We start from the raw sequence: 27,230 nt of genomic DNA on the forward strand, positions 1-27,230 counted from the left end.
GGCTTCAACCTTGCATATTTAAATTAAGCCCTTGATAGGTAACAATTGCCTATTTAGGGATCTGTTCTCATATTTCTGAGTTTATAACTGATTTATGACCTATAAATAGTCACATCAACCTAATTGCTGAATAATTTATATACTGAGGTCATGATCTCTGGATGAACCTGATACCCATTAGTGTTAAACTCAACATCTGTGTGCATCCGAGCTAGACACACAGAGAACCATACCCCAAAGTGGTGGCAGTGGAAAAGCAGAAGACCTAGACTTTATTCTCTCCTTTTACGTCCAGCCAATGTACTTTCCTTTTAGTTTCATCCCTAAAATGGGATAGTATTTTCCCACGGGTGGCAATGCTAAGAAAACTATTCAAATAATAAATGTTTTTAAGGCTCGCAGAACTCAAAAACTTTGGACTCAAAGCATTATGTCTATAGATGTCTATTGATGAAAGCTTTATTACTCCCCCAGGGCTAAACAGAGGTTGAACATTTGTGTTTTACACTTTGTTGCATGAATAAGCCAAATCTCTTCCACACTATGATGTTGATGAGATGGGAGAGAGGTTGTTCCCAGCTTTGAGGTACAGTCCTCTGTTGTTCCCATCTGTAAAATGGACACACCATACTGCTCATGTTCCTCTCTTTGCCTGCAGAGAACTGATGAGATAGAAATTGCAAAAGACTGAGTTTACTGAAAACTAGTGCTGTAAATGAAAGACAGAGGAATTCATTAAATTTTAATTTTAATTTAAAATAACACTACTTCTACCATCCCAGCATCTGGGTGGGTGAATGAAACTAGAGGTAGTAGTGGGTTAGCAACTTTGGGCTAAGAATTTCACTGGTGGATAGGGAGATAACACAGAGAAGTAGGGACCAGAAACAGCAATATATGCTCCTAACTCATTGAGAGTGAGAATTAAAAAACAAGAAGCATTTTCCAATAGCCACTTGGGGACTTTTGACTCCACGAAGGTACAGGGGTTATGAGTCTCAGAGCCACAAACACTTTAATACTACTTCCTCAATTAGCATAAGCACAAACTTGTTTTTCCAAGTACATTGTGTTGTTGCTGTTCATCTAACAGAAAAGAAAAACTCATTCCAATTCCAATCTGGATGAAGACTACATTTCCTATGATAAACATCAGTGGGCTGATGGGAACAGACTCATTCCACGCTGAAATGCTCGAACCTAAGCTTTGTGACTAACTTTGCCTAAAGACAGCTCATTTCATCCTGGAGCATCCTCGCCTCAGCAGCCTAGGCAAAACCAAAAAGATCACAGAGCAAAACCAACTGAGAGTATGACAACGTTAATGTGGGGATTTTATGTTCATCTGTTATGGGGACCTATGTCAATTTACAAAAATGTTGTTTTAAGGGAAAATGATTTGGCCTGAGTAATTGTGAATAACAAGAAAAAGTAAACAAACAAACAAGATATGGTAGTGGGTAATACACGTGGGCCCTGCTTCCAATCTAATTTTAGATCTAAATTTTTTTTTTTTTTTTTTTTTTGCGGTACATGGGCCTCTCACTGTTGTGGCCTCTCCCGTTGCAGAGCACAGGCTCCGGACGCACAGGCTCAGAGGCCATGGCTCACGGGCCCAGCCGCTCCATGGCATGTGGGATCTTCCCGGACCGGGGCACGAACCCGTGTCCCCTGCATCGACAGGCGGACTCTCAACCACTGCGCCACCAGGGAAGCCCAGATCTAATTTTTAAAATTAAAGTTTCTCATTTTTCATTTTACCAAACTTAAATTTCAGAGATATTTTATCCTCATTGCTGATTGGATTTCAATTGGAAATAGCTCCCAAAATTTTAAATCTGAATTTTCTGCCTTCTCAGGTACATTCAGCTGTTTGACACATCGAAGTGTCTTAAATTTCTGTGAACTTGGAATCTAAGTCCTAGTTCTGCTATTTGCTAGCTGTACATTGAAAAAGCCGCTGGCTTAACAGATTTCTGTTTTTTCATCTTCAACACAAAAATATCTGTATCTTATCATACCAGGATAGTTTGGGGATTTAAAACAGGGATTCCTAAAATTTTCTTTTTTTTTTTAATTTTTGTTTATTTATTTACTTATTTATTTTTGACTGCATTGGGTCTTCATTGCTGAGCGCCCGGCTTTCTCTAGTTGCGGTGAGCGGGGGCTACTCTTCATTGCGGTGCGCGGGCTTCTCATTGCAGTGGCTTCTCTTGTTACGGAGCATCGGCTCTAGGCGCGTGGGCTTCAGTAGTTGTGGCTCGCGGGCTCTAGAGCACAAGCTCAGTAGTTGTGGCACACAGGCTTAGTTGCTCCGCAGCATGTGGGATCTTCCCAGACCAGGGCTCGAACCTGTGTCCCCTGCATTGGCAGGTGGATTCTTATCCACTGCGCCACCAGGGAAGCCCCCCTAAATTTTTCTTGATGAGTTTTTTTTTTTCCCTCTGTGAAGACTTACTGTTAATCATTAACAGTAAAAATAACAGCTGCCATTTACTAAGCATTCTGGGCCAGATGTTTTGTACATACTTAAAATTTTATAGGTAAGAAAATTGAGGTAGAGAGGGGTTAAGTAAATTGCCTAAAGTTACATAAATAGTAAATGGCAAAACTGGGATTCCTGCCCATGGCTACTTAGATTCAGGTTCTGCTTTCTAATGGGAATTCCCACAAGCCAGGAGGAAGGAGATATAGGGTACTGCTAGACTAAGAGATAAATCAGGCAAGGCTTTAAAAAGAATGAATGAATTCTGAGACAAGGATCTCTGAAGAAGAGCAACTCACCTACTCTTTGGCAAAAAGAGATGTAAGTAAGTCTCTATCCCAAGTAGGAAGACATATGGTATAATAGGAAATGTGGAGTTTGGAGTCAGAACGGCCTAAGTGAGAATCTTGGTTATTATTTAGCTGAACGGCCTTGGGAAGGTTATTTATCCACTCTCAGCCTCATTTTTCTCATCTGTGAAATAGGCATAATACTACTTGCAGAGTTGTTTTGGTGGTTAGAAATAATCCATGTAAAGTGTCTTGCACATGGTAGGCATACAATATACAATAGGCAAAATGTCATATACTTTCGTAAGTACCTTGGCAGCGTTTCCCAAATTGTGTTGTTGTTCATAGGCATTAGGTAATAAAACGAGAAAAGATCGAAGAAATTTTAAGTGAGAGGACAGTTTGGCAATCAAGTAAACCCAGGAAATGCTGTTAAGCAAAGTTACACTGTTTCCTTAGTGCAGGACTTCTCAGAGCCTTTAAATTGCAAAGACCCAATAAGAATCTCCAAGAGGAAGTATTTTCCCAATTTATTTGATTATATAGCCCAGTTGTTTATTAAGTATCTTACAGGACTGATGTTCCTGTGAACACGTTAGGAAGCGCTGGTCTGGTGAGTTTTGGAAGAAAAAGCTGAGTTGCTCAGGTCCGGTCATTATGATGCATTCACTATTCTGCAGTACCTCCAGAGCCATATCTCTTCTCCATTTATTTCTCCCTGAAATAGGACTTCTCCTTTTTACAAATGTCACAGAATGAAGCTCTAAAGAGTGATTTCCAGCATCCATTCAAGTGAAAAGTTCAGCTCCCAACAGGACCAGGCAACGTCCACAAAGCAAACCAAGGCAGGCCATGGGGCCAAGGTGTTATTGGGCCTTTCAGGATGGAGGGACATGGCTTCTTCTTTCTGCCTGCCAGAAAAGCTTTAAAAGTGCAGGTTAAAAAAAAAAAAAAAAAAAGTGCAGGTTACTCCAAAGACCACCAGAAGGCACTGGCATGGGGAAAAAGAGAACCCATGTCACCTACCCAGAGAGTAAAAGGCCAGCCTATCCAGAGTGGCCCTGCTTAGGCATCTGTCCATGCACTTGTCAAAGGCCAACCAGCCCAAGGAGGGGGAAAGACTTAAATAGAGGATCAGTTTTTTATTTTCACGTAAAAAGCACTTGCCCTCGGGTTATAAATGTTATTGCATTTGTGTAGCACTTTACTGCTGCCCTCAGCTGGCAAGCATCACAGGATACCAGTGGTAGTACTTTTATAACCTTTGATCAATAGCTTATTTCTATCGCCTTCAGTCCCAGCTGCCAATCCGTTCTGTATAATGTGGGAGGCAGACTTCGCCACTCTCCAGCTGGACATGTTATGAATGTAAACTGTGAGAGTAACATATGTATGTGCATTGAGTGGGGGACATGGGATTTTTGAACAAGAACTGACAAAAATGGGCCCCTTGTTCTAGGGGACTACCACAAAACTAGGAGTTTTCTCTCTAGTGAGTGCTTCTCTCTCTCTCTCTCTCTCTCTCTCTCTCAAACTGCAAGTTTGGTAGTCTTTGGTGGGTCTAGAGAAATGAGACATGATTCTTTTTGTGAGTGTTTTCATCTCATGTATATTTGAGGGTGGTGGTGAAAGGTCATATGGAAAGATGTAAACGTTCCAAGAGAGGGCCACGACTGTCTGGTTCATCACCCCTGTATTCCCAGCCCCTAGTCAGAGCCTAGCACAGAGTAGGTGCTCAGGAAATATTTGTTGACTAAATGAATGAATTCCAGTTTGCAATGGGAGGGCAGGAGGTGAGTCCTGGAACGTTCTCCTGGGGCTGCCTGAGCAAAGAGCAAAGGACAAAGGCTTTCTGTGGCCAGCAGCACCGGGGACCACAAACAGCTACTGCGGGTCTGTTTTATTTAAGGCTCACTGCTAGGCACCATGGGAACCACAGAGAAATAAGGGTGACCAGCTTCTACTGCTCTATTTTCCCACAGAACCAAGTCAACCCCTTAGAGGACATATACCCTGCCTCACCTTCTTCACCCCACTTCGGAAACCAGTTTTAGGACCAAGCCACTCTAGGAGAGGTCTTCAAGCAGGGCCCCAAGGCTCCCCAACATTTTTCACCACTAGGAAAATGACTCCAGCTCACAGTAAGGCAGCCAAGCCTGCCCTTGTCTGAACCTGTGCCCTTGAGACTCAGCCAAACCTCTCCCAGCTTGGTGGAGGGATGTTGAGGTGACATTCTTCTCCCTGCCACTCAGTATCTTTTAAACAATCCTCCTCCACCTTGGGAGAATATGCATGAACTCACTGCCGACTAGGGCCACGGAAGCTGAAAATTCCCTTTCTCCCTGGGAGGCGAATTCATCGCAAGTGAAAAATAAGAATCTGGGATGTGGGCAAGTTGTTCTGAAGTTCTTTTGATTGCCCGTGATAGAAAGATATCCACCGTCAGGTGGAGTTAGTGAATGAGGGACCTCGTTGGAAGGATGAGTGTCTCAGGGGGCTAGATCAGTGGGCTTCAGAAGGACCTGGACTCGAGCCCTGGCAAGGGTTGGGAAGCTGGAGCAGTAGCTCCCCACGTCTGCCTGCTGCCAGCTGCACTTGGGTTTCCTCCTGTGCATGGAGTTCACAGCCTCGGGGGCATGTGGCGGGAGAGGAGCGGGAGGTTGACGCAGGCGTTTTTGGCTCCGGACCACACTGCCTGTAGTGCACCATGAATTAATATTTTTAATAAATCCTGTAACTATCTTGTGAACAGATCACTTTTGTGGCACTATATTTTTTGGTGTTAAAAGGATTAATTTGTTTCATATAGACATTAGAAATATACCATCATTTTTGTAACCTTGTTTCTTTATTTCTTAATGTACCAGGAGCCTCAGGAAATAGAAGTGAGCTCTAAGGCCTCAACTAAGAGTTGTGTTCTGCTCTGTGTAGCCACCCCAAGTGGCCAGCCAGGCCCAGGCCAGCTCTCAGGCCCAGTTCTGAATGTCTAGGAGAGGCTGCTCTGCTCCACTTGGGCCAGAGGGTCACCCTGGCACAGTCCACTGTGATACTGCCAGGGCCCCTTAAGGAGGCAGAAGAAAAGGGATCCTTATGGGCTGGACAGAGACACTCCACAATGTGTCAGTGTTCACTATCCTCTTCCTGGGCTCACCCTGTGCAGATCCCAGGATGTTGGACGTCTCCAGCTGGGAGACAAAAAACCAAAAAATTTAAATAAATGTCAGGGGTTGTATTTGAAGCCATCAAATCAACCCATCTTGAAGGCGTCTCAGGATCCTAGCTGTCCTCCAAGAGGGCTTGGTCCAAGTTAGTCTTGGTTTGTCCATCCCGCCTCCCCCTCCCACCTTCCTCCTTTCTTTCTTTTGTTTTTTAAGAGTAACAACTATCTTTTAAAAATATTTTTAAACAGGGAAGTATCACCAATAAAATAAAAATCATTCAATCCCACCTCCCCCCCTACCGGCCCCCGACACCCCTCCCAAGAGATAACTACTGTTAACATTTTGGTGTACAACTTTCCAGGTAATTTTCAATAAAATTAGCTCCACTCTTAAAATAACCCTACTTGAGCTTCCCTGGTGGCACAGTGGTTGAGAATCTGCCTGCCAATGCAGGGGACACGGGTTCGAGCCCTGGTCTGGGAGGATCCCACATGCCGCAGAGCAACTGGGCCCATGAGCCACAACTACTGAGCCCACGCGTCTGGAGCCTGTGCTCTGCGACCGGGGGGCCGCGACAGTGAGAGGCCCGCGCACCACGATGAAGAGTGGCCCCTGCTCGCCGCAACTGGAGAAAGCCCTCGCACAGAAACAAGACCCAACACAGCCAAAAATAAATAAATAAAAAATAAAAATAAATAAAATAAAATAACCGTACTATAACATTGACTTGTATTCCATTTTTAAACTTAGCAATATATCATATGTTTCTTTTCATATCATTGCAAATTATTCTGGAAACATTTTATTTCCTAAACTGGAATCAATTTTGTTTCTTCTGATGTATAAAATATTCAACCAATACAGAGAAATAAATTCCCTCAGATTCCCAGTTCCTAAAGATAATCACTATTCTTAAAAAAGAAATCCTTCAAGTTTTTATTTATATGTATGTATATACATATGTATAAACATACATTTACATAAACAGAATCATAACACATAGTGTTTTGTAACCTGCTTTTTCCTACTTATCACTAGATCATGAATATCTTTCCATGTTAACACATATAATGCATCATCCTTCTTAATGGCTACATAGAATTCCATTCCATTCAATGAATGCTCATAATTTATTTAACTAATCACCTATTGTTGGAAACATTTGAATTATTTCCATTTTTTTTCTATTCTAAGGCATACTGCACTAAATATCACTGTATATATATCTTTGTCACAAGTCTGATTATTCCCTTAAAACAATTCCTAAAAGGAAAATTGCTGAGAAAAGTAGGATACATCTTTTAAAATTTGATTCATATTAATAAATGGCTCTGTAGAAAATTGTACCAATTTACATTTCTCCAACAAGTAAGAGATAAGATGATTCTCCACACCATCTCCAGCATTAACCATTATCACTCTTTTTATCTTTGCCAGTATGATGGCCAAAAATGATATTTTATTGTGATTTCAATCTGTAAGTCTTTGATTATTGGTGAGGTTGAGTGTATTTTTATATCTTTGTCAGTTGAATTTAATTTACAAATTATCTGTTTATGCTTTTTGCCCATTTTATTTTCTTAAAGTATTCTCTTTTTTTCTTTCTGGTGAGTAGAGGTTCTTTTATTAAGTAGTCACCTTTATTAAGGCTATTAACCTTGACATCAATGTTGAAATTGTTTTCTCAGTTCATTGTGTCTTGTGCCATAGGATGTTTTTATCTTTATATGTTTATATCCGTCCTAGGGAACAGAAAAGTCAAGTAACAGCAGTTTAAACCATTTAAAATATTAACTATTTAATTAACCTGAAATCCAGAGGTAGGTTGTCCCAGAATTGGTTCGATGGTTCAGAGATGTCATCAGTCCCTGTACATCTTTCAAATTTGCCGTCTATAATGTGTGGACAGTGTCTCCCCTTGTAAAGTGAGATGGCTACTACACTCCAAATACTACATCCTCACGTGCCAATTAGGAAGGAAGAGGATAAGGACCATTTTTTTTTCATCTCTCAGGTCTGTCTTCTCATCGGGAAGGAAAATCTTTCCCAGTGGTCCCCAGCAGATTTTTATTTACATCTCATTGGTAACCAGTGGTGTCTGCCAAAATAGTCAAACCTGTCAATCATTTCCTCCATGACTCGTGGTTTAGCGCCATATTACCAAAGGCTCTGCTCACCCCACAGATTCTTTTAAAATGTGCTCCAGTATTATCTTCTTGAACTTTCAAGGTTTTTGTTTGTTTAATTTTCTTAATATCCACATCTTTAAATTCTCTGGAGTTTATTTTGGGGTGTGGTTTGACATAACTTTTCTTTTTTCCCCTAAGGATATTCAGTGATACCAATAACTTTTATTAAATAGTAAATACTTTCCCCACCACATTGAAATACCATCTTTGTTATATATGAAATTCCCCTATATTCATGGGCCTATCTCCATTATCTGTCTTTTCCTGCACTGGTACCACCATGTTTTTAATCACTATAGTTTTATAGGTCATTTTTATATCAGTTAGAACAAATTATCCTTTTTTCATTATTTCTTTGGCTATTCTCCACATGTTTATTCTTCTAAATAAACTTTAGAATTAGTTTAACTAGTCCCCTCCCCCTTCCAACAAATGTTCTCTCTTGGCACTTTGGGATTACATTAAAACTACAGATTAATTTTAGAAGACTTCACACCTTTGCTAATGTTTAGTCTTTCCTTTCAGGATCATGGAGTGTGCCTCTCCATTTTTCAAGCCTTCTTTCATGTCCTTTAGCAAGGTTTTATAGTTTCTTTATAAAGACCCATTTTCATTAAGTTTATTTGCATTTTATTTTTTATGCCAATTTTGAACAGGATCTTTTATGCCAACAGGAAAGCTAAGGAAGGACCATTCTTGCATTCCTTAAATAAACCCTATTTAGTTATGATTATTTTTAAATATTGCTTGATTCCATTTGCTAATATTTTATTTAGCATTTACTCCCAAGGGAGGTTGGGCTATAATATTTTTACCCCTTGAAGGATTTTTATAATAACGTTTGCAACGTTTAAAAATGAATTAGGGAACTTGCAGTTCTTACTTGACTTTAGAACTGCTTTATCCAATACAGTGGCTACTAGCCATGTGGGCAACCGAGTACTTGGAATGTGCTTACTCCAAATGAGGACCTAAATTTCTAATTGAATTTAAATTAACGTACATTTAAAGTTAAAACTGATCCTCAATTCAGTTACTGGAAATTGTTTAAGTATGTTTGGAACAATGTGGGTATGTGACTCTACTTTTCAACTGTAAGTTTCATGAAACCTAAATCTTCAGAGATCAGTATTTCTGATGAAAATTTAGCATCTGAATTGAGATGTGCTGTAAGTATAAAATACACACTAGAGTTCAAAGACGGTGTGAAAAAATAATTTAAAATATCCCATTAATAATTTTTATATGTTGAAATGATAGTATCTTTGATATATTGGATTAAATAAAATATATTATTAAAATTAATTTTACCTGTTTCTTTTTACTTTTTTATGTGGTTACTAGAAAATTTTTGAGTATATATGAGGCTCATGTTATATTTCTATCAGTCACCACTGCTCTAAATTTTTAAATAATAGCAATTATCTGATCCTTTATAGTTGATAGAACTACACTTTTTGTTTTAATTGAACTGCAGTTGATTTATTAGGACTACACTTTTTTTTATATCTACATGTCCTATCAGATGGATGAACTAAATGTGTTTAACCCATCTGTTATTGTTGAATATTTAAGTTATTGCTTCCTTTCTCTCTTTTTTCTTCCTTTCTTTCAACAATTATAAACAACTTTGTGTTTAACAAGTTGGTGGCTGTATTTTTATGTAGGGGAATGACATGATCGGATTTGCTTTCTGAAAATCACTTTGGTTATATTGTAGAGAATAGGCTGGCCAAGACCAAGCATGGATTCAGCCAGTTAGGAAGCCACTGCACAAGTTCTGGGGAGGTGGGGCATGTGGAGAAGGAAAGAAATGGACACTCTCCAGAGATGTTCAGGACAAAGAGCCAATAGGACTTGGGATGAACTGAATACTGGGCTCATGGCAAGGAAACCATCAAGAATGAGTCCTTCGGTTCTTGTTAGGCAACCAGAAGTTGGTGAGATAGTCACTGAGTTGGGAATCCTAAAGAAGGTCTCGTTTGGGTGAATAAGCTCTTGAGTTCATGTTAGGAATGGTGAGTTTAACATGTACTTGAGGCATCCAAGTAGAGATGTGGAATACTGTAGATAGATCTAGAGCAACAGGAGAGGAGAGGATGGACATCAAATCTGAGAGTCATTGGCGTATAGATGAAGTTCGAAGGCAGAAATGGCCTGAATGAGATTGTCTGGGGAGAGAATGTCAATTAAGAGATCTGCGTGTTTGGAGGAACAGGAGAGAGGTGACTAAGACCAAACCTTGAGGAACATCAATATTTAAAGCCAGGTGGAGAAGGAGAAGTCAGGGATGGAGACTGAAAGAGTATGACCAGAGGTATAGAGGCAAAGCCAGGGCAGTGTGGTGTGGCTTGTCACAGAAGCCAGGGAAAGGGAGTATTTTAAGGAGAGAGTATCAACAATTGCTGAGAGATTAAGTTAAGATTTTAAAAGTACCTATTGCTCAATCTCACTACTAATCAGAAAATATAAATTAAAACAATAAGATATCACTGTTCAACCACCAGATGGTTAAGATTTTCAAGATTAATAATATTCAGTGTGGGCAAAGATGGGGAAGGGTTACTCTCACATCTTGTTGGTAGAAATGTAATGCTACCAACTTTGGGGGTTGTTCTGACAGCATCTATAAAAATATAAACTGCATACACTCTTTAACCCAGCAATTTCTCTTCTATGTATCTATACTCGGGAAATGCTCACTCATATACAAGAGGTTGTGATTACAATACTGTTCACTGCAGCATCGTTTGTAAAACTGAAAAACTGCTAATAACAGAAATGTCATTTGGTAGAAAGAAAACAATGGCATATATTATTGAATACTGGGCAGCAGGGTAAAAGAATAATGTAAATTTATAGACGCTTAAATAGAAAGCCCCCCAAGACAGGTTGAAGTGAAAAAGTAAGTTGTAGAACAATAGATAGAGTAAACTCTTATTGGTATACATTTATAAACCTGTATACTTGCGTATTTAGATTTATATGGGTATAAATACATAGACATATGTCTGGAAGAATATCTAGCAAACTGTTAACAATGATTAACCTAAAAAGTGGTTTAGCGTTAGTAAGGATCAGTAAAGGAAGACTCGCTTTTACGCTGTATACTTTGGAATGGTTTGCATTTTTCAAACAAAAATTTATTGGTGAATTGATTAAGTTTTTATGTTTTAATGCCCATGAAATTCAGGAACATGGGGATTATTGGTGGTGAGTTTAGCCATGTTGTCTCAGGGATAAATGATGAGAGTGAAAGCCAGATTGGAAAGGTTTTCCTCTTTACTTCTGTGCTCTTATTCTATTACCCCCATTAGATCTATGACAGCAGAGCCAGGCTCTGGAGGGGTGGCAGAAAAAATATGAGCTCAGTGATAGAAGCCTCAGATGGAAATTCTGGCACCGATATGTACTAGCGGAGCCTTTTCTTATCTGTTTGTTGATTGGAGTATTCACTGGGTTTTATGAGGATTACATGAGATGATATTATATCACAAACAACATTCAGGTGGTCAATTATATTATTACTACACTAATCCTGGCGTCCCAAAACTCATTTACTGTCCTGCACCTTGACCTCTTCAAGTCTTATCCCAAACAGCCAAGGCTTGCCCAGGACCTGAGTTCATGTCAGCGAGGCCTCATCTCACCAGCCTGCCCCAGCCAACTGGTAGTGACACCTTGGGGAGCTGTGTTGAGAAGGATGCTTAAGGCCAGCAAGCAAGTGCATCACAATCCTCAGCAGTGTCTGAAATGGATGCAGGAAGGGGGTGTCACACACACACACACACACACACACACACACACACACACGCCTCTTGTTTACACAAGGCAGTGAAACAGGCAGAGGCTGCTCTCCACCACCTTTTCCAGGAATTTGGCCCCTTTCTCTTTCTTTCCACTTTTCAGCCATTCTTACTATCAATTGGTTCTATGTAATCTTTTCCGAGGTTTAGCTTCCCTTTAAAAAGGTCTCCCAGGGATATCTGTGTTCATGAAGGGCTTCTTGAAAACAGAAAACCCTTCAAAATCCCCCCAAGTGAATCTTTAACGGTGAACCACTAGCGCAGTGAAAGGTAGTCATTGAAATAATTTTGAGCCCAGAGTTTTATCCCTAACTTTGAAATCACACCTCAAAGGTAGCCTCCTTTTCTGCTCCTTCTAAAGTCAAAAGGACACTCGAGCAGTGTAATGACCCCTATGACAGCATCCTCCCAGCCAGCCTGGTCTGGACCCAGGGCCTGCCTGGGTCCCAGGGCAAGTGTGACCTGAACGTGGTGTGGGAAAGCCCCATGGATGTCAGCTCTCACCTCTGAGACCACCGGCTTCTCACTTTGTTTCTCGCAAACTCCCATCTCTTCCCTACAGGCACTTAACAAACAAGACGATGTATGGGACATAAAAGGGCTTGTGTGCGCGTTTAATGATGATGACAGTGATGACAGCTTTTATGGGGGCTGCCTGGGACCAGGGCACAGCACCTGCGCAGGAACTTGAGACTTTTCCCTCTTTCACATAAAATAGTCCTTCTTCACAGACCCTTCTTTCAAAGATTTCTTAATCTTAAAAATGACTTTCCTAGAAGGATGTCCTTTCATTTTGTCTCTATTGTTAGATTTTTAAAATAACGATTATATGTTATTTTAAAAAAGATTTTTTCCATGGGGGTGGGGGTGGGGTGGGAGGAACAGACACTCTAATAGCTGTCTCTGCCTTCATCCTTTACAGCTGAGTTATTTCCGACTCGCTTGAGTTTACTGGATGACAGCTACATATAGTTTAAAAGTATTTGTCCTCTTATCCGTAGCATTTGGTATGATTAATCCATTGGCATAAAATACAAACAACTTTACCTACATTGTTTGAAAGACGCTAGAGTGAGGAGGTATGAAGAGCCCAGCAAACAAGCCCAAAAGCTGGATAAGAATGGCATTTTGGGCTTCCCTGGTGGCGCAGTGGTTGAGAGTCCGCCTGCCGATGCAGGCGACACGGGTTCGTGCCCTGGTCCGGGAAGATCCCACATGCCGCAGAGCGGCTGGGCCCGTGAGCCATGGCCGCTGAGCCTGCGCATCCGGAGCCTGTGCTCCGCAACGGGAGAGGCCACAACAGTGAGAGGCCCGCGTACTGCCAAAAAAAACAAAAACAAAAAAGAATGGCATTTTGAGTTTGTTTGGAAATGAAGCTATCTCATTCTATTTGTCCTAAATTGCCTTTTCCTTTGCTTATTGTTGGGTTTTTTTTTTTTTTTTTTTTTTACCATCTCTTAGTTTTCTATTGCTACGTGACAAATTATCACAAATTTAGTGGCTTGGACAACATCAGTTTATGATCTCAAAGTTTCCGTGGCTGCGCATGGCTAAGCGGAGTCCTCTGCTCAGGGTCTCCGGGGCTATAGTGCAGGTGGTGGCCAGGGCTGGGGTCTCACCTGAAGCTCAGGGTCCTCCTCCAAGCTGTGTGCTTGTTGGTAGAATTCACTTCCTCGCAGCTTGCTTCTTCAAGACCAGCAGGACCTTCTCTGATCTCAGGGAAGGTCTATGTCCTCTTTTAAAGGGTTCACCTGCTTAGGTCAGTCCCACACAGGATAATCTCTCGTTTGATTAACTCAAAGTCAACTGATTAGGAATTTGAATTACATCTGCAAAAACCTCCTCACCTCTGCCATATATGTAACCTATCAAAGGAGTGGCAGCCGACATATTTACACAGCCACCCACACTCCAGGGGAAGGGATTATACAAAGGTCATTGGAGGTCATTTTAGGATTCTGACTATGACATCCTATTTTTACACTGAGCTATCATAGACAAATGAGAAAAATTCAAGTAAGCAAAAAGAAAGATAAGTTAAACAATTGGAAATGCTACCACCTAGAGATAACCTCTCTTAGCTTGTTGACTTAGCCCCCTACACATTTCCCATGTGAATGTATTTGTAAAATGAGATCGTGGCATACATACTGTTCCATTACTGACTTTTTCTCACCCTAACAATGTTTTGAAACTCTCTTTCTATAGCCACACACAAATATCTATTGCATCCACTCCAAAGGATGTAGTACACTCCATTTTATGAAGCTCCTATAATTTATTTAAGCAGTCCACAATTTGGGGGGGAGATTAAATAAACTTTTCACATTTAAACAGTTTTAGATTTACAGAAAAGTTGTGAACTTAGTACAGAGAGACATATACCTCACACCCAACCAAATAACAGTCTCCCCTATTATTAACATCTTATGTTAATATGGTACATTTGTTAAAATTAATGAATGTACATTGATACATCATTATTAACTAAAATCCATATTTTATTCAAATTTCCTTGCTTTACCTAATGTCCTTTTTCTGTTCCAGGATCCCACACAGGATCCCACACAGGATCCCACACAGGACCCCACACAGGATCCCACACAGGACCCCACACAGGATTCCACACAGGATCCCACATAGGACCCCACACAGGATCCCACACAAGACCCCACACAGGATCCCACACAGGACCCCACACAGGACCCCACACAGGATCCCACACAGGACCCCAATAGGACCCCACACAAGATCCCACACAGGACCCCAACAGGACCCCACACAGGATCCCACACAGGACCCCACACAGGACCCCACACAGGATCCCACACAGGATCCCACACAGGACCCCACACAGGATCCCACACAGGACCCCACACAGGACCCCACACAGGATCCCACACAGGACCCCACACAGGACCCCACACAGGATCCCACACAGGACCCCACACAGGACCCCAACAGGACCCCACACAGGATCCCACACAGGACCCCACACAGGACCCCACACAGGACCCCACACAGGATCCCACACAGGACCCCACACAGGACCCCACACAGGACCCCACACAGGATCCCACACAGGACCCCACACAGGACCCCACACAGGATCCCACACAGGACCCCACACAGGACCCCACACAGGATCCCACACAGGACCCCACACAGGACCCCACACAGGATCCCACACAGGACCCCACACAGGACCCCAACAGGACCCCACACAGGATCCCACACAGGACCCCACACAGGACCCCACACAGGACCCCACACAGGATCCCACACAGGACCCCACACAGGATCCCACACAGGACCCCACACAGGACCCCACACAGGATCCCACACAGGACCCCACACAGGACCCCACACAGGATCCCACACAGGACCCCACACAGGACCCCACACAGGATCCCACACAGGACCCCACACAGGACCCCACACAGGATCCCACACAGGACCCCACACAGGACCCCACACAGGATCCCACACAGGACCCCACACAGGATCCCACACAGGACCCCACACAGGATTCCACACAGGATCCCACATAGGACCCCACACAGGATCCCACACAAGACCCCACACAGGATCCCACACAGGACCCCACACAGGACCCCACACAGGATCCCACACAGGACCCCAATAGGACCCCACACAGGATCCCACACAGGACCCCAACAGGACCCCACACAGGATCCCACACAGGACCCCACACAGGACCCCACACAGGATCCCACACAGGATCCCACACAGGACCCCACACAGGATCCCACACAGGACCCCACACAGGACCCCAACAGGACCCCACACAGGATCCCACACAGGACCCCACACAGGACCCCACACAGGATCCCACACAGGACCCCACACAGGATCCCACACAGGACCCCACACAGGACCCCACACAGGATCCCACACAGGACCCCACACAGGACCCCACACAGGATCCCACACAGGACCCCACACAGGACCCCACACAGGATCCCACACAGGACCCCACACAGGACCCCACACAGGATCCCACACAGGACCCCACACAGGACCCCAACAGGACCCCACACAGGACCCCACACAGGACCCCACACAGGATCCCACACAGGACCCCACACAGGACCCACACAGGACCCCACACAGGATCCCACACAGGACCCCACACAGGACCCCACACAGGATCCCACACAGGACCCCACACAGGACCCCACACAGGATCCCACACAGGACCCCACACAGGACCCCACACAGGACCCCACACAGGACCCCAACAGGACCCCACACAGGATCCCACACAGGACCCCACACAGGACCCCACACAGGACCCCACACAGGATCCCACACAGGACCCCACACAGGATCCCACACAGGACCCCACACAGGACCCCACACAGGATCCCACACAGGACCCCACACAGGACCCCACACAGGATCCCACACAGGACCCCACACAGGACCCCACACAGGATCCCACACAGGACCCCACACAGGACCCCACACAGGATCCCACACAGGACCCCACACAGGACCCCACACAGGATCCCACACAGGACCCCACACAGGACCCCACACAGGATCCCACACAGGACCCCACACAGGACCCCACACAGGATCCCACACAGGACCCCACACAGGACCCCACACAGGATCCCACACAGGACCCCACACAGGACCCCACACAGGATCCCACACAGGATCCCACACAGGACCCCACACAGGATCCCACACAGGACCCCACACAGGACCCCACACAGGATCCCACACAGGACCCCACACAGGATCCCACACAGGACCCCACACAGGACCCCACACAGGATCCCACACAGGACCCCACACAGGATCCCACACAGGACCCCACACAGGACCCCACACAGGATCCCACACAGGACCCCACACAGGATCCCACACAGGACCCCACACAGGACCCCACACAGGATCCCACACAGGACCCCACACAGGACCCCACACAGGACCCCACACAGGATCCCACACAGGACCCCACACAGGATCCCACACAGGACCCCACACAGGACCCCACACAGGATCCCACACAGGATCCCACACAGGACCCCACACAGGACCCCACACAGGATCCCACACAGGACCCCACACAGGACCCCACACAGGATCCCACACAGGACCCCACACAGGACCCCACACAGGACCCCACACAGGATCCCACACAGGACCCCACACAGGATCCCACACAGGACCCCACACAGGATCCCACACAGGACCCCACACAGGACCCCACACAGGATCCCACACAGGATCCCACACAGGACCCCACACAGGATCCCACACAGGACCCCACACAGGACCCCACACAGGATCCCACACAGGACCCCACACAGGACCCCACACAGGATCCCCACACAGGACCCCACACAGGATCCCACACAGGACCCCACACAGGACCCCACACAGGACCCCACACAGGATCCCACACAGGACCCCACACAGGATCCCACACAGGACCCCACACAGGACCCCACACAGGACCCCACACAGGATCCCACACAGGACCCCACACAGGATCCCACACAGGACCCCACACAGGATCCCACACAGGATCCCCACACAGGACCCCACACAGGATCCCACACAGGACCCCACACAGGATCCCACACAGGACCCCACACAGGACCCCACACAGGATCCCACACAGGACCCCACACAGGATCCCACACAGGATCCCACACAGGATCCCACACAGGACCCCACACAGGATCCCCACACAGGACCCCACACAGGACCCCACACAGGACCCCACACAGGATCCCACACAGGACCCCACACAGGACCCCACACAGGATCCCACATTACATTTCGTTGTCATGGCTATTTAGGCTCCTCTTGACTGTGACAGTTTCTCAGACTTTCTTTGTTTTTGATGACCTTGACAGTCTCGAGAAATACTTAGCCAGGTTTTTTGTAGGATGCTTCTCAATTGGGATATTTGTCGATGTTTTCCTCATGATTAGACAGGGGCTATGTTTTGGGGAAGAAGGCCACAGAGGTAACTGCTATTTTCAGCACATCCCATCAAGGGTGCATACCATCAACATGACTTATCACCAGTGATGTTGACCTTGATCACCTGGGTGCTGTACTGTTTGTCATGTTTCTCCTCTGTCAAGTTACTCCCTTTCCCCCCCTTTTCCACACTGTACTTTTTGGAAAAAAGTCACTATGTGAAGCCCACACTCTGGAGTGAGGAGTTAATCCCCCTCTTTGTGGGCAGGGTATCTACATAAATTGTTTGAAATTCTTCTGCATGGGAGATATGTCTCTTCTCCTTCACTTTTCATTTTTTCAATCATCAATATCAGTATGGACTCATGGGTACTTATTTTATACTTTGGGTTATAATCCAATATTACTTTGTTTTGTTCCTCAAATTGTTCCACTTTCAGCCATCGGGAGCTCTTTCATTTGGCTCCTGCATTTCTTTGACATTCATCATTGTGGGTTTAGTCTTTGTTTCTCCGAGCACTTCCTTACTTTCTGGCACTACAAGATGCTACAGGTTTATCTTGTATTAATATTTTTCTTGCCCCACTCCAAGAATCAGCAGTCTACTATTTTTTGACACTTGGATCATTTCCAGTTTTTTGGTTTGGGGTTTTATTTTTTGTATTTCTAAACAAGACTGCAATGAACATCCTTGAGAATATATAAATAGGTATATTTATCTGATATTTCGTTTGAGTTATAAAAGGGCAGAAGCTGGAACTTAGACAAGACCGGTGAAAGGATTTAGACCAAACCTTCCTCTGCGTAGCCACTTTGAAAAATAGTTTGACAGTTTCTATAAAATTAAATATACACTTTCCATATCACTGACAATTCCAGTCCTAGATATTTACCCAAGAGAAATAAAAACATGTCCACCAAAACACTAATACTAAATAGTCATAGCAGCTTTATTTGTAAAAGCCAAAAACAGGGACAGTCTAAATGTCCATCAACAGGTGAATGTATAAACAAATTGAGGTCTATCCAGACAATGGGATACAACTCAGCAATGAAAATAAATAAACCATTGCTCTGTATAACAACATTTTCCAGAAATATCATAAAAATATGTTGAGTGAAAGAAGACACAAAAGAGTACCTTCAATATGATTCCATCTGTATGGAATTCTAGAACAGGTAAAACTATAGGAACAGAAAACAAACCAGTGCCTGGGATGGGGGAGACTGACTGAAAAGGACTCAAGGGAACTTTTGGGGGTGATGGGAATGTTCTATGTACTAGTGGTTACACAAGTTTATACAGTTTTAAGGCACTTAAAATGGGTGCATTTTTTGGTATGTAAATCATACTTTGATAAAGTTGATTAAAAGAAAACAACAACAAAACGGAGTCCAGATTGCAGCAAAAGAACCCAGAGTAGAGGGCAGTAGGCAAGGAGGCCTTCTCAGGGAAGGGGGTAGGGCCTCTTCTGTCTCTCTCACCCACTCTTCGTCACCGAGAGATGCTCATCCTGATTCTTTTTTTAAAAAGATAAATTTATTTATTTTATTTGTTTATTTTTGGCTGTGTTGGGTCTTCGTTGCGACTAGCGGGTTTTCTCTAGTTGCGGTGAGCGGGTCCTACTCTTCATTGCTTTGCGCGGGCTTCTCATTGTGGTGGCTTCTCTTGTTGTGGAGCACAGGCTGTAGGCGCACAGGCTCAGCAGTTGTGGCTTGCGGGCTCTAGAGCGCAGACTCAGTAGTTGTGGTGCACACGGGCTTAGCTGCTCCACAGCATGTAGGATCTTCCCAGATCAGGGCTCGAACCCGTGTCCCCTGCCTTGGCAGGCGGATTCTTAACCACTGTGCCACCAAGGAAGCCCTCATTCTGATTCTGAAATGTGCCTCTCCCCACTCCTCAGGGATCCCTCATGCTGAATCAGGGCCTGGGCTTGGAGAGAACGCAGGTTGTAGACACATAGAGTGGACCCACCGTATCCAGCAGCCCTGAGGCTGGAGGTGCTTTGTGACACGTCTGTTTGTTGGGGTGCAGGGAAAGGGCTAGAACACACTGGGGCTTAGGCAACTTTGCTGCAAGACACTCCCAAACAGAACTTGATGAAAGTGGGGCTGCCTCAGTGCCTGTGCAAATGGGCAGAGTTCTGCAGGCCTAAAATTGCCTCACCAATGGGTGAGCCCCGCGTCACCCAGCAGCGGTGTGATACCTCTAAGAGGAGGCAGCATTTGGGGCCAGGGAGGACAGCAGGTGCAGTGACACAACAGGAGACCAGGGTTTGTGGACTCTGGTCTCAAGGGACATGCTTGGGTGTCCCCCTCCACTCACTGACAGAGGTGGTGAGTGATGACCAGGGCCAGGACTTATGGAAAATTCAAGGGGAACTTTAGCTGTGTGGAAGAGCGAGACATTTGTGAAAGACTAGATCTGCTGTCAGTCAAGCGGAGTTTGAGATCTGAGGGATTTATGTAACGTAAGCTCATTCATTCCTTCGTGAACCTTTGTTGAGGGCCTTCCATGAGTCAGATGCTGATTTAGTCACTGGGGATAAAGCAGGGGCAAAGCAGAAAAGTCCCTGCTATCATGGGACTCACCTTCTCTGACAGTTACATCCTGTCATTTCAGCTGGAGGGAGTGCTTTGAAGAAGACAAGGAAGGGTGAAGGCGGGGGGAGCCACCTCAGGTTGGGTGGGCAGGGCCCCTCTGAGGAGGGAACACTTGAGCATAGTCCTTTGGACCAATGGGCTGGAGAAGCCTGGAACATACTAGTTACCAGATAAATTCTTAGCAGGGCAATTTCTGGGTCAAAGAGCATAAACATTCTAAGGCTTAAATTCTTCTCCAGAAAGTTTCCTAGGTTGCCTTTTTAAAGAAAGGGGGAAACACTATGTGTTTTAGGAGTGCTTCAGAGTTTTTTAAATGTATGTGTGTGTGTGTGTGTGTGTATGTGTGTGCGATGTCTCCTTTTCCAAATGCCACCCCAGAAGGGATGGTTCAAGTCAGTTCAAGTCTGTCAGACCTAAGATCTTAGGAGCTAAACATCCTAGTAGTTGAAATGGCAGTCAGAAAGGCCTCCGTGTGTATCTCAGCTCTAGCACTGACCAGCTCTGGTGTGACTTTGGACAACTTTTGCCGGAAGTTGTGTAAGCCTCAGTTTTCTCATCTGTAAAATGGGCCTTCTAATAATGCTTAGCTCCAAGGGTTATGTGAGGGTCAGACAAGACAACATAAATGAGGTGCTTTGCGGAGTACCCAGCACACAGTAGGTGTTCGTGATTCTTTCTCTACAAGGGCTCCAGTGCAGTCTCCTAGCCCAGGGCGCTATGCTCCCACAGGACATAGACAGGGTGTAGGCCTGCTCTGTGCCTTCTTCCAGACACCAGATCAATTGTTGTCCACTAAGATTCCCTATCTGGCCAATGTTCCCCACCCAGGTATGAGTTAAGCTGACTTTAAAAGATCCTAGATGATGAGCGTGTTTGTGTGTATCTGTGTATTGTGTGATTTTTTTCTCCTAGGAAGGAACAAGGATTTTTCCACACTCCCCTAAGCGAAACCAGATGAGCAGAGTTAGCTCAAACTTCTCAAAAACAATTCACCTCTGCACTTAGACCAGATATGGAATGTTTCAACCCCAAAGTATACTTGTTGGTGTCTGTGTCTGAAAAAGCACAAGTGATTCGGAAGAGGGTCAGAGTGAAATCATCATGAGCCCAAACACCCTTCAGCTACAGACGGACGTGGCAAGTTTTGATTGTTTGCTTGTGTCTTAAAAAACAAACAAAAAAACAAACAAAAAACTCAAATGCAAATACAGCCGTTATTTTACCTGGAACTCAGACATGAAACGTTCTGCCTCTGCTCTCTTCACATACTTTATATTGTGCACATCAGCTTCTCACATTTGCTCTCCAATCGTCCACCGGGTCCCCGGACTCAGCAATCACACCTCAGCAGTTCTTTAAACTTAACACGGAAAAACACGCTGCTCCGTCATCCTCCGCCTACCCCCTCCCCACCTCAGGGCAAGGTGTCCACAGCAAGGATAGCCGCATCTGGAAAGCCCTTCTCAGTTGTCAGTGAGGGCAAGAGTTCCCAAATGCTGATCTGTGAACCAAGTTTCCACCCATCCCTAGTGAGATAAGATAAATAAGAACAATGCAGAGAGGTTTTCGTAAGCGAAATGTATTCCATTTTTAATTCTTAAATGATGTCCTCTTTATTTTTTGTTTTCAAATATTCTTTTATGAAATTTAGTGACAAGAGATGGAGATCAGTTGTGTTGTGTTTTTTTATACTGTTCTTTCTTGGCAAAAGAAAAAGTTGGCCAACTTCATGCTCATCAAAATGTATTTTGAGATTTTCCTAGTCTACAAACCCCTGAAGTCTGGGAATCACCTGGAGAAGGAACCAAGTGCATGGACAGAAAAAAAACACATATAAACTGAGTACCTGCCCTGTGCTGTGCTCATGAGTCATTTCATCTCATCCTTACAGTAACACTGGGGAGCGGGTGATAGTATTTCCATTTGATGGATCAGGAAAGCAAGGCTTCTAGCGGTTAAGGGACTTGCCCAAGGTCACTCAGCTAGGAAGGGGGAGAGGGAAGGCTGGGATTTGAGCCCAGGCTGCATGAAACTAGATCCGGAGTCCCCTCCTCCACCTCATGTCTATTCCAGAATTCCCAACACAATGGGAGATTCAGAAAAGCATCTAAAATTGAAGTAGGTGTAGGGCCTTATTCAGAAGCAACACTGAGTAAATACATTCACAGATCAGGAACAACCCTTCCACCCACAAATGAGAGGGAGAGAAAGGGAGAGGGAGGTGAACTATGCTATTCCATGGTGGATGCACTTTCAATAAACACAGTGGGTGAAATTATGAAAGTGTTAAGTGCTGAACAATCAGCAACAAGCTGATTCATAACGCGAAGGGGCAGGGGCGGGTCCTGAGCACATTAACTGCCCTCTTCAGACGCTGAGAACAGGAACTGGACACGGAAGCAGCTGCCCCATTACCAGACGAATGTAGAGAAAGTGACAGTTCAGGGAAAAACAAGAGTGATTAAGGGATGGAAGAATCCATGAGTAAAGATGAAGAAATAATTATGCACAGCTTGGCTAACTCATAAATCAAGGACGTTCATTCCATCTACAAACACCAGCAAGGTGAAAAGAATCAAAGAAAGATGGGCTATTTAATGTACATTTAAAAGCGAAACAATGGCTAGAATTGAGAAAGAGCTAGAAGCTGAAAGTCAGGGACACGTGGACTCACTGTGAAAAATCACCTCGGTGGGGGGGTGGGAGAGGGAAGCAGCCAGAACCCCAGGGGGGTTGAGACACCAAGGAGATTGGACAAAGCATCAGATAAGGCACAGTAGGGAGCAGCGCCCCTCTGGGCTGAGACGTGACCTCAGTCTTTGCCCTGCCTTCCTCTTACGGCTTCCACACCTCTCTCCCCCTCCTCCCCTTCACCTCAGGAAGACAGGATAGCAATTTGAGGAGGGAAATGGTGTCAACAAATATCGCAAGGTGTCATAACAGCAGCCCACCACTCGGTTTGATTTGGGACCATGGCAGAGGAGCATTAATTATCCCCCAAGAAACCAGCCCCACAGCAGAACGACCCTGAGGGCAGAGAAGCCCCTCAAGGCCTCTCCCCTGGAGCCTGCAGGGATCGGGTGACCAGGTTTATTTACCCAGAACCAGCTGTCGCAGGATTTACTGCCAGCACACGAGGGGTTCCCCAACACTGCAGACAGAGGAAGGTGACATTTGGGCAGAGTTTGGGCTTCGTCAGCCGCTGGAATCACCTTCTGCCTGAAAGTGCCTTAGCCAGAGAAAGATGGAAGACCAGGGATTCGGTCTCCTTTCCACTGTGATAAAACCACTTGGCCCAACCTGTGAAGAATGAGTTTTTGTCCCGAAACGCCTCACTGAGGAAAAGGGGGCAGGCAGGACAGGAAGCCAAAGGGTCAAATGTGGGTTTGGGAAGAGGCTAGTACTTAAGAGATGTGGAGGGAGCAGGTGAAGGGTGGTGCCTTCTTGAGAACGCACTGAACACCAAGGAAAAAACAAAAAGCAGTGGAGAGATGGAAGAACAGAGAAACCTAGTCGAGGTTGTATTATAAGCCCTCTGGGACCTAACGCCCCCGTTTCTTACATTGTCATGCATATTATTGGCCCTCCACAAAGGTTTGTCATCAACAGTGCAATTAAATAAACATAAGAACAATGCAAAGAATGGAAAGACACAGTGGGCAATGGGACACGGGGGCAAGCTAGGAGCTAAATAAGGCCCATGACATAAATTACAAGCTTACTGAGGGCAGGGGAATCTGTCTACAAATTCTGCAGTATTTTCTCCTCCACAGAGCTCCAAGCGTTTAAGGGATAAATGATACCAGTTACAAAGTCAAGCATTTTAAAATAGTGACAACCCCCAAGAGGTGAATTTCAGTCCTTTTTCAATTTCTCTCCTGGGTCTCTTAGTGATTTTTTTTCTCTCATAAAACGAGCACTCCAAGTTTTTAGTCTGATATGCTTCTCAGAACAGCCTGTTGGCTCTAAATAAGCTAAAGAGAAGTAATATAAAAACCCTGGTTTGGAACATCAGGTCCAGCCATCGATTATGTGGCCAAGTGGCCTGGCTAGAGAGTGCTGGACCTTGGGCTCTCCATCTCGGGAGCCATCTTTTCGTGCTTACATCCATTCACCAAACCAGGAGCCAGCAAGCATCAGTGGTGGGCAAGCCACGGTGCTGGCCTTTGGGGAAGAAACCAAAATACACAGGACACTAGAAATGCAGGTCATCGAGGACAGGAAAGGCGTACTATTCATTTTATTTTTTTTGTCCCTCAGTATCTACCACTGTGAAGAAGGACACTGCAAGCCACCATGAGTCATTTACTACTTAGTATAGATGAAGGCTCAGAATGACGTTAGTGTAAGGGTTTTTGAGAGATAGAGACAGAGACAGAGAGAAAGAGAGAGAGAGAAAAATGGAGAGAGGAGGAGGGCGTGGGTCCATAGAATGAGGGAGCACAAGCCAGAGTGAGGAGGGGAGGGCCAGACTGGGAAGACTAGAGGAAGCAAGACAAGTCATATAACTGTGTTAATTAATTAAACACACACAAGACAAAACTTCCTTACAAGTCACCTTACTGGAATCAAAGATAAAAGATACAAGCCCAGACCCTTGGGGTGTGATTGTGTGCATGTGATCACACAGGATACAGAAAAATGTGAACAAACATCTATAAAACAATGTGACAATTGTTACAATAAAGTTAAAGAAAGGGATAATGGATGAAATTTTAAAATGAACTGTGGATTCGAAGATGTATTTGTATCCACGATAAATATCCTGATTGTGACGACTGTACTGTAACCCCTGTAGAGAATATCCTGATCTTAGGAAATATACACTGAAGTATTTCAGGGTTTAAAAGAAAGTGGGTTTTGTTGTTGTTGTTGTTTTTTCCAATAGGCACGTGTATACAACATCTGAAGAGCACACAGGATGAAAGAATGACTCCAGGGGGAGAGGAAGGGAAGGAGGAGAGTAGGGAGGGGCTTCACTGAGGATCTGACCTTTGAGTACAAGGGAAAAGACAGAGGAGTTCATTTGGAGAAGAGGGGTTGGAGAGAGGGCAGGCTAGGAAAAGGTCATGGGCAAAGGTGTGGCATGAAAGCACGGAGGACATGCCCTCCTGGAAACCTTAAAGAGCGAAGCCTACCTAGAGTTTCCAATCTGTGAGAAAGGATGTGGACAACACAGATGGACAAGACTCTTTGGGTCAGTGAAGGGCAGGCTCTGCAGTTGGAAAGTCAAAAGCAATTCCTCAGTAGACACAATTCTCATCTACAAAATAATCACTGTCTGTCTTGTGAGACAGAGCCTATGCCTGTAATGAGTGCAAAAACGCTCGACTATTTTGAAAAAAAAAAAAAAATTAAATCAGGGTCACCTCAGCCAGGAATCATTCAGAATTGGGTTGGGTAAACTCAGTTTCCCAAACATTTATGAGCAACTTCTGTGTTGGACCCTGGGGATACAAAGACGGAAAACACATGGTCCCCGCCTTCAAAGTAGATCACAGGCTGGTAATCAAGAAGAGCTTCTTAGACAAAGTGAGTTTTGAGTAGGAGAGCAGGGATGTGGATTGACAATCAGCCAGACCTCCAAGCGTTTGGCTTCTTCAGGCCTGCCACTGACCTCCAGGGGGGTGTTTGGTCTCTACTGTGGCTGGTACCCAGGCATCAATGCACTGATGCTAGGAGAGAAAGCCAGAATGGAAAGGCTATTTAGGAGCCAGCAGTGGTAGGAAGGGCCTTCTAAATTGGAGATAATTGACCTGTGCTTAGCTACAGTGACAAATCTGTTGGAGGAATATAAAGAAATTAAATTGGTCAAGAAAATTAGAGGCCAATCTCATTTCTTCACCTAGATGCAAAAATCCTAGAAATTGAATTCAGCAGCGTATAAAAAAGATAATGTATTGTGGTCAAGTTAGGTTGATCCTAGGAATACAAGAGTGATTTAACATTAGAAAAGCTATTAATATAATTCACCATATTAATGGATAAAGACCATATGGTTATCAAAACAAGTGTAGCAAAAAATATTTGCTAAAATTTACCACCAATTCATAATGAAATGTCCTACCTGATAAAGAGCTTTTATCAAATAATTACAGCAAACATCATTCTTCAAGGTGAAAGATTTGAAGCATTGCTTTAAAATCAGGAACAAGATAAAAATGTCCACATCAACTCTTCTTTCCAGCATTGTACTTGAAGTCCTATCCAGTGCAATAATAAAAAAGAAATAAAATGTATAAGTTTTGGAAAGGAAGAAATAAGACTGATATCTTTATAGATAATATAATTGCTTATTTAGAAAACACAACAGACTAGAAATTGCTGGAATTAATTTTTAAAAGTTTAACAAGGTGGATGAATAATATAAATTGACTGCATTTCTACCCTCCACCAATAAACAGAAAGCTTAATTTTAAAAGATGTCAGTTATTATAGCAACCAAAATTAAGGTACTTAGGAATAAACATGATGTAAGGTGTGGAAGACCTTTAAAAAGAAAAAAATTTACTTTATTGAAAGACATTACATAAGACAAGTAAATGGAGAGATGAGCCACATTCATGGATAAAAAGTCATAATATGAAAATAACATCAACACTCTTCAAATTGATCTATAGAGTCAACTCAACTCAAGTCCTTATCTCAAGAGGGCTTTTTAAGTAATTTGACAAACTAATTCTAAAATTTATATGGAAGGGAAGAGTCCTAAAAGAAGCCAAGACATT

At 44.2% G+C, this 27,230-nt stretch overlaps 1 long non-coding RNA gene across 1 annotated transcript in view; it reads right to left on the reverse strand.

The window, feature by feature from the left end:
* Nucleotides 1–453: 453 nt before the first annotated feature.
* Nucleotides 454–27,230, reverse strand: part of LOC141279386 (uncharacterized) — a 126,009-nt gene continuing 99,232 nt past the window's right edge. Inside the window, exons 5-6 of the long non-coding RNA XR_012333527.1 lie at nt 26,570–26,705; nt 454–662 (exon numbers count right to left, since the gene is read on the reverse strand). This is a non-coding gene — a long non-coding RNA (uncharacterized lncRNA). The remainder of the gene's footprint in view (nt 663–26,569; nt 26,706–27,230) is intronic.

Source organism: Tursiops truncatus, chromosome 8, assembly GCF_011762595.2.
Source record: "Tursiops truncatus isolate mTurTru1 chromosome 8, mTurTru1.mat.Y, whole genome shotgun sequence".
NCBI classification, from domain to species: Eukaryota; Metazoa; Chordata; class Mammalia; order Artiodactyla; family Delphinidae; genus Tursiops; species Tursiops truncatus.